The sequence below is a fragment of the Neoarius graeffei genome, chromosome 9, assembly GCF_027579695.1.
Source record: "Neoarius graeffei isolate fNeoGra1 chromosome 9, fNeoGra1.pri, whole genome shotgun sequence".
Taxonomy (NCBI): domain Eukaryota; kingdom Metazoa; phylum Chordata; class Actinopteri; order Siluriformes; family Ariidae; genus Neoarius; species Neoarius graeffei.
In genome coordinates, this window is record NC_083577.1 from 27,477,198 (window position 1) to 27,487,139 (window position 9,942).

Sequence of the window (9,942 nt, forward strand, 5' to 3'; positions counted from 1 at the left end):
AGCATTTCAGAGGAATGTACTCCGAACACAATATCCGAGTCAGACGGGAATTAAGAAATGAAAAGCTCTTAAGGACATCATGGCTGTGAAGGCTGTAATGACTGAGAAATGTCTTAAATCCGAAATGAACGTGTCTTTCAGTGAACTCTAGTTTAGTACAATGATAAAGTACTTTCAAGTAGTTTTATGACTCTAACTTTATTACAGCTGTGCAACATTAATTACTACTTTATTACTGTAAATTTATTTCGCAAATGAGTATTTTATAACAGAAATTATCACTGTAATCATTTCTATGGTGTGTGTTCTTTTACAGTGACACACAAGGTGACAATGTGAATTTAATTGCATTTAATCTAAATCTTAAATTAACTTTAGTGTATTTAAGTTACCTTCAAGACCAGCCCTTAAACTTAGCAGTAAATTCAAATCCCTTTACTGAACTTTTTAAATTCATTAAATACACGAGTAACTTGAAGACCCTTTATTGATATTCTTAAAAGTAGGAGTGACTTTAAGAAGTCATGAAAGTCACAAAGTTATACTAGAAAAATTCTTAAAGTTATAAGTAAATACACTGAAATTTAGGATACTTTAAAGTGCCATTCCACCATTGGATGTATTCTTTGGCATAAAATACAATATATTTTATGACAACATGACTAGACAGAGAAATCTTTTAGCTTCAAAATGATATATGAAACATAATTTTTTGACAATGACAAGTATATTAATTTTGCGACCAAAGTCACCTACCCTTTTAATTTCCGCGCGGTAGTGAAACGTGATGTCATTGGCAGGTTCCCCTTCTTGTGTACCACGTGTCGGTCTATTTTTAGACCAGGAAACCCCCAAAGTGAGAGAGTCATTTCTCCTCGTATATGGGGGCCAAAAAAATTGTGAAAAATTTTGAGTTAATCTTTCAGTTAGCTAGATTTATTGGTATTAGCTAGATTTATTGGTATTATTTTTATCGCGTTCTATCCGCCATTGCTGATAATATGTGCCACGTCACACGTCACGTGGTACACAAGAAGGGGAACCTGCCGATGACATCACGCGCGGAAATTAAAAGGGTAGGTGACTTTGGTCGCAAAATTAATATACTTGTCATTGTCAAAAAATTATGTTTGATATATCATTTTGAAGCTAAAAGATTTCTCTATCTAGTGATACCATTTATATATGTTGTCAAAATATATTGTATTATATGCCAAAGAATACATCCAATGGTGGAATGGCACTTTAACCTCCTAGGGCTTAGCGGTCACATGCGTGGACAGCACTTTATGGAAATTCGGAACAAGAATCCACATATGTGGACATATTTTTTCTCTAAAAGTACATCTTATCAAAAGATGATGCTTAGTTTTTATTCTAATCAGGTTCTAATAAGCCCAAATATCAAAGAGAAATAAAAAATGCATGTAAAAAAAACAGCTTGGGCCTTAGGAGGTTAAGAATATCTTAAAGCTGTTCATTCATCGAGTGTAAGTCATGACTTGAGTCTGTGGACACACACACACACACACACACACACACACACACACACACACACACACACAGTCCTGTGCAAAAGTCTTAGGCGCATGTAAAGAAATGCTGGAGACCAAAAATGGCTTAAAAATAATGAAATGAAATTTTCAACATTAATAAAATATGATAAACAGGAAGCAATAAGCCATAATAAATGAAACAAAGTCAATATTTGGTGTGAGACGACCCTTTTGATTTAAAAAAAAAATAGTAGTCTGAGGTGCAGTGAGTGCAGTTTTATGCGGAAATGAGCTGTAGGTTTTACTGAGCATCTTACAGAACCAGCCGCAGTTCTTCCGGACTCTTTGACTCTCACACTTGCTTCTTCATTTCGCACCAAAACCCAGCAGCCTTCATTATGATTTCTTTTTTAATCTGAAAAGTGCTCTCTTATGGAATATGCTGCTCAGATACAAACTTTTTTTTTCTGTAACATTTTATTTTGTGCTGGAAAACGAACAAACGTTTGGACTCTAAAATGTTTTTGTATAATGTAGAAGTCGTAAAATAGAAATATATAACAAAGTTCATATGACAAAAAAAAAGGGGGGGGGGGCCTAAAATTTTTGCACAGGCCTGAGATATAATATATGTTTTTACATTTGCATGAGGTGTTTTTTTTTTTCCCAATCGATTCGATAAAACATTATTTGGCAAAATTCAAACGAAAACCTTTTTTGTTTTCTATTTAAGTTACGTGACACTGAAGAGCAAATGGGAACTTTACTTTTCTGAAAAAAGAGCATTCTGTAAGAGTGAAACTGCAGCTTCAGGACTTTAATACGCAGACAGGAACACCGAGCATTTGCAGTTATGTTTTGTCAAAATTGTTAAAATATAATTTATATTGTGCGCAAAACTGCGAAACCCACAGCAAAGATGATATAACCCTGTATAGATAGATAGATAGATAGATAGATAGATAGATAGATAGATAGATAGATAGATAGATAGATAGATATAACCCTGTCTCTGTGATGAACAGCTAAAATCCAGATTCATATATCAGTAATATCACTTGCAAAATATCTGCACACTCATACCGTCATTCTGTGCTCACTGTTACTTGTATTTATACTTATTTAAATTTACTATTTCATCTTTGCACTATGCACCATATTGCACCAAAAGGGAAATCCTTTCTGTGATGAACAGCTAAAATCCAGATTCATATATGTTCATTATATATATTCATTATTCATGTTAATAAAAATATATGAGAATGAGGACAGGCAGACTATATAGGTGATGATGAAATTGAGAGTAAGTCTGTGACTGGTCTTCTTGTATTTAGTGTATAGCTATAGGTATGTGTATGTACTGTATAGATGTATTGTATGTGTGTCTATATGCATAACATGAGTATCTGTATATATGATTTGATTTGGTCGATATTATACCATGTCGGTATGTTGGTATGTTTTCTTTTTTTGTTTATTGCTTTTGTTTTCTTTTGTTTATATAGTTTATTATGGCGGAAAGTGACGTTTGATTAGCGGTGGTATAGAGGGTTAGGATTGGATAAGTTATTACTTCTTCCTAATCCTTTCTGAACATTATTACGTTACTGCCTTGTGGCTACGCTATTCTGTTTGTTTATGACGATGTTTTGATTATTGCATTTTTTATTTAAATTTTTATTTTTATATCTTTCTTCTTTATTGTTCAGAATAAAGTAATCAATCAATCAATCAATCAATCAATCAATCAATCAATCAATCAATCAATATATCAGTAATATCACTTGTAAAATATCTGAACACTTATACTGTCATTCTGTGCGTACTGTATACTTTATATTTATTTAACTATTCCATACTTGACTTACCTGGATTACTTTGCACTATGCACCTATTTTTGTTGTTGTTGTTTGCTTGTTTGTTTGTTTTGTGTATACGCTTTTTTTTAATCTGTTTTGTACTATGAGAGCTAAGTGAACAATTCCTCGTGTGTGTCCACATACCTGGCAATTAAAGTGTTTCTGATATATATATATATATATATATATATATATATATATATATATAGAGAGAGAGAGAGAGAGAGAGAGAGAGAGAGAGAGAGAGAGGGTTAGTCAAAATTACATTAGCACTTAAATGATAGAAACCATTTATTCACAAAACGTACATCACATGTGCAAGATGATTTACAGGATGGTCTCGGCCTGTTTGCCATCGTGTTCAACACACAAAAACCAACGAGCAACAGTACCATTTAAAGAATAATCAAAATAATCAAAATAATCCGTTAGCGTTAACACAATTTTGACTAACCCCGTATATATAAAACTCAAAATGCTTTCTAATGTTAGTCTAGTCCGTATGTTTGGGTGATGAAACTTTGTGCCTTTTTTTATTTTTTCCAATTATTGTACTTATGTTATACAGCGGGACTCAGTACGTATATCCAGTCAACATCACATTATCCCAACTTTTTACCTGTCTAGAATTAAATTAAATAGCGTAACGTTACCTTTGTTTTTCTCCTTCGGAAGCTTTAAAGTTTTTAAAGAGAATTTCAGATTGAACCTCTTTAATAATGCAGGGTTAGTCAAAATTATGTTAACACTTAAATGATAGAAACCAATCGGATCTGTAATGGAAGTTCGTCAGTGGCGTACTGCTAGACGTAGACGTCTGACGTCACTGTTGGGGTGTCAAAAAAGTAGGGCACAATTACGCCAGCAGCGGTCATGGTCACGGTGCACCACACATTCAGGAGAAAAATAATCCATTAGTGTGAACATAATTTTGACTAACCCTGTAATAATAATAATAACTTGATAAAGATAAAGAAATGAAGGCCAACAGACGAGATATAGTAGTGAAGGACAAGAAGGAAAGAGTTTGTCTGCTCATTGATATGTCTGTCCTCACCGAAAGAAACACTTCTCCAGAAAAACTCTCCAAATACAAAGATCTAGAATTCGAAATTGAAAGAATGTAGGGTATGAAGACCACAACCATACCAGTGGTAATAGGTGCTCTCGGTCTGGTCAAGAAAGGGATTGAAAAACACACCAGCAAAATCCCTGGTAGCATCAAGATGCAAGAAATTCAGAAGATCGTCCTCCTCAGCACTGTTCACATATTAAAGGGGAACTGAAGGCAAATTTTTTTATTATCAAAATTCTATTTCTCATTTTTTTAAATACAGGAACGCATGTTTGATCGCTATTTTGTCGCTGCTATAGCAAGTTATGAGTGTTTGAAATACGCTCTGTAATATATCAGTCCATATGTCAAAGCGATGGCCGTAAACGAGACTCGTTGAGACCTGTACGAGACATCGTAGGACGGAAGTAAAACGTATAGCGGAAATCAAAGTGACCAATGTTGTCAAAAGACGCGCGCGCCCTCTTTCAAATGATGACGTAATCAAGCCGGAAGTTTTCCCTGTGTCCGAAATCGCTCCCTACTCACTATATAGTATGGACGCCATTTTGTAGCGCTGTCCGAAACCTTAGTGAGGATTATACGGGAAATGTGCTCAGTATAACATGTATTTATCACAAAAACACATGCATTTATTTATTATTTTGAAAACCCACCAGCCGCCTGATCGGGCACGTTTTAATTGTGCGACAGTAATGACGTAAATACCAGCGCGACGGACTCGTCCTTATCCTGTCGTCTTTCCAACTCTTCTCTTCTGGTTCGAAGTCGTATGGAATAATCTCCATCACTGATGAAGCTGGCGAATCTCAAACTTAATCTAAATTGGAATGATATGGCGATCTGGCCGCTGTGTAAACAGTTTTCAAAATGGCGGCGCTGATACTTCACGTTTGAAGTCTCGCACGAGTCTCGTGAAGATCTCATGGATAAGCGACGCCTGCCGTGGACCAAACGAACTGCATTCAACACGGCTAAAAAACAAAAAGGCTGATAAGTGTAATATGCCAATACGAGTCACCAGGGCTGCGTTAACCCTTGCTGAGGCCCTGGGCAGACACACCCCCGAGGCCACACACCCCGCCTGTTGTCAACTGCGCTCAGCAAATTCACCCCCTCAGACGTGCCTGTCTAACTAGACACAGAAACTTAAATAATGACAGTGGCACGATTAAAAATACTATTGAACGATTAAACTTTATATCCATCAACACCTATTTAATCAAGAAAAAGCAATGGTGAAATAGGCAGTTGCGTGGTGAAAAAATCCATCAGACATCGCGGTTAACAAGTCTGGTTAACTAAAGTTTAGCCTCAAGAAGCCTTTGAATGAGTGAGTCAATGAACAACATGCCAAGAACATAACCGAGGCCTACAACAGTTTCTTTAGTATTCAGAACAAGAACATTCATTTGGTATATAACCGTTCGTTTTCATTTTGGAATCCAGGCGACTTTTAACTTGTGAAAACAAAGAGCGATAACAAAGAAAGAAAAATATCTTGCTTCTCAGAAATAAATCTCAAAATGTTAGGCTATGTGAAGCATTTCATCCTTTCACACACGTAATGTCCCAAACAGCAGTGGCACACAGCTTTGCACATTCAGTTTGACAGCCATGGGTCAACTTACAAGGGCACTTTCCTACTTTTCTGGAAAGCTAAGTCATTAATGAAATCATTGAACTCAAGCTGGCGTAGCGTGTGAAGACATGGTGGACAGTGATCATATTGACAATGACGGGTGATTTATGCGACGGGACAAGGTGGGCTTCCTTACGGGTGGCGAAAGGCATCAAAAATGTTATCAATATGATCAAAACTTCTGAAAATATCGTTTCATATTTTCCGATCTCGCTACCTCCGAGGCCCCCTAGTGGCCCAGGCCCTGGGCAGCTGCCCATGAAGCCCATTAGGATAACGCATCCTTGCGAGTCACGATATAAGGTTAATAAAACCGAAAACGTAATCGAATAGCACGTTAATTAAGAAATAAAGCAAATTTAAAAATGACTTCAGTTCCCCTTTAAGCAGGACCTTATCTATCAAGTAGACCCTTCACACCCTCATGGTAGCCCAAAGTCTAAGGGATGGACTCGGCTCCGTGAGCAAACAGAACAGGCCATTAAGGAAAAAGAAAATAATAAAAATCAAGCTAGAATTGTTAACTATATCTAGAATTAGATTTTTTTGGGGCTGTGTGAGAGTTAAAACCTGTGTTATAACTGACCCCAGTCTTCTCCCTTATGAAAATTAACCATGGTTTTACTATGAAAACTAACCATGGTTTTACCATGGTTTATAGTTATTCATGGTTTTCATGGTTTTTGGGTAACCATGAAAACCATGGTGCATTTTACCTCAATGTTCACTTAAATTTTTAGGTTCTAAGTAAATGTTAATGTATCTGGGCTGTTAATCGAGATCCTTCTCTACAGCATTGACTGTTGGACGAAAGCATGGTAATACTACAGTTAGTGCATCCTTTTAAAAACCATACTATCCCTTTTTAAACTAATTTCGTAGTTACTATGACCTATTACACATACAACTATGATGCTACCACAGCTACTGCAGTACTATGGATAAACCACAGTAATGCTATGGTTGGTTCATAGTACTTAGAATCACCATGAAATACCATAGTAAAACCATGGTTACTACCATGGATGAACCATCGTAATACTATGGTTGGTTCATAGTACTTAGAATAACCATGAGATACCATAGTAGAATCATGGTTACTACATAAAAACCATGATAAAACCATAGTAAACCATGGTAGATTTTCGTAAGGGCTGTACCATCCAAGCCTACTATCGTACACAGTGGCAGATTAAGACACGTCCTGTATCAGACTCCGGATGTATTTTACAGGAAGAAAATCCCCATCAATAACAAAGATACTAAGCACTAAGTACATTTTCAGCCAGCCTAAACGGAACAAATATAATTATTATGCTCTAAAAGGCACACTATCATAGCCTGTTAAATAGTTTCCATATCGATGCCTTGAAATCCGACTCAAGAAAAGCAAATACTGTTCTGGAAATAAAAACGAGACGTAAAATGTAAATGTAAAACTTGAGCTGGAGCTCATGTGATGTCCCTGATTGAATGTGAGAGCTCGGTGAGGAATGGGGTCAGTCTTTCGGCACGCTCCAGGGTTTGGGTTTCTGCTGTGTTGGCGCAGTTGGGCGCCCTGTGAACAGCCTGAGACGGGAGATTCGAACGTCAGACTTCACTCCACAAAACATGTTCGTGCCCTGATGAAATTTCTTGACACTACGAGAGAGCTGAGAACTCCAAAGCGCCAGCCGTCATTTAACATATATAAAGGTGGACATGGGGTGCTTGCTTAAAACGGCTTGTATCAGTGTGCCTGGATTAACACGTTTATTATTCACAGCTTGACCAAACACATTTTTAAGAGACCTGTGAGTGTGTCTATCCGTCACTGTGTGCGAGGAGATGGAGCAACTCTTCAACGCGCCCCTGTTAACACTACCGTAATTAATTATCATCTGTGAGACCAGAGATAACACGAGCAACTTCAAGCCCGGTCAGGTCCTTCAAAGTGTGTGAGAGAGACGACGAAGAAGAAGCCTTTATTTGTCAACGTCGCCCCATGTTAAAGTGCGTATCACAGGTAAATTCAGGAGCAAGATCAATGTCTCATCTCATCTCATTATCTCTAGCCGCTTTATCCTGTCCTACAGGGTCGCAGGCAAGCTGGAGCCTATCCCAGCTGACTACGGGCGAAAGGTGGGGTACACCCTGGACAAGTCGCCAGGTCATCACAGGGCTGACACATAGACACAGACAACCATTCACACTCACAGCCTAGTGGTAGCGTGTCCGCCTCTCGATCGGGAGATCGTGAGTTCTATTCACGGTCGGGTCATACCAAAGACCATCATAAAAATGGTACCTACTACCATCTGGCAAGGCATGCTGCAATACAGATGTGCATGGGGAGTTGAACTCTCGTGGTTACCAGAGAACTAGCCCCCCACTGTAACCCTAGCTATGTAATAGGCGAGAGGCCGAGGGCTACGGAGATCGGCGCCGCCCGATGCGCCACCATCAGAGTTGGGTCTGGTTAGTACTTGTGTGGGAGACTGCCTAGGAATACCAGGTACTGGGCGTGGGAAGGACTTTGACTTTTTTTGAGTTAACCTAACCTGCATGTCTTTGGACTGTGGGGGAAACCGGAGCACCCGGAGGAAACCCACGCGGACACGGGGAGAACATGCAAACTCCGCACAGAAAGGCCCTAGCTGGCCCCGGGGCTCGAACCCGGACCTTCTTGCTGTGAGGCGACAGCGCTAACCACTACACCACCGTGCCGCCCAAGATCAATGTAATTCTCCTATTTTATATTAAACTTTGGTCAAATATCTGTCACATTTTGCATTTTGTGCATTTTTTTTACCTTGCGCAATACCAGAAAAATTCACTTGAAATCAAGGCATTTGAGGCGAATTGGTCCGCCTCTGAAAAACTTGGCGTTTGGATTTCCCTGGAAACATTGATTTTCGTGACGTCGCGTGCGGGACGCCTCCCTCTGAATCCTACGTCAGCGCTGGTTTGTTTCTAAGAAAACGACCTGGTGGTTTTCTGCAAATTTCTTCAACGTTATCGCGTAATTATTAAAATGGTTAACAGATGTATCGTAGGAGGGTGTAGCAACACCAATCTTGATGGGATTAGTACTCATCGTTTCCCAAAAGACCGGACAATGAGAGAGAAATGGGAGCGCTTGGTCTACACAGGCTGTGCACTGAAACCGTGCAAAGCTCTCGCAGCCTGCTGGCGCTTCCGCAGGTGACGCCACGAATCTGGCTCCAGACTCCCTTGGGATTTTTCCAGACGCATTTTGTTGTTTTATTTTTTTTCTGCTGTAGACAGATGGCCTTGTGCAAAATTACCCTTCTGGATGAGTGTGTAAAGGGACATACTTTCATATAAAAAAAATTAAATTGGTCCAGAATATGCCCTTTAACCCAACCACACATCTTTGGACTGTAGGGGAAACCGGAGCACCCAGAGGAAACCCACGCAGACACGAGGAGAACGTGCAAACTCCACACAGAAAGGCCCCTCGTCAGCCGCTGGGCTCGAATCCATAATCTTCTTGCTGTGAGGCGACAGTGCTAACCACTACACCACTGTACCACTGAGAGAGAGATTTTCACTCTTCAGCCAGGACAGCAATTTAACACTGAAGCGGTCAAGTGTGTATTCCAAGTGTAAATCCCAATCAATACACAAACTGTCCCAGATGTTAAGTGAATACACACACGAGTAGGTTTGTTCGTCTTTGTGTAAACTGTGAAGTCAGTGATTTTGTTGGAAGCTGGCCGTTTTCAACCTCAAAATCCACATCCCTCCCAAACACTAGCTGTGTCTCATATACAGCTATTTCATATACGTTTTGTGTTGACAATAGGAAACTCAGTAGTTCATTTCCAGACAATGTGCTCCATCACAAGGAAGTGTCGAGTGCTGCCC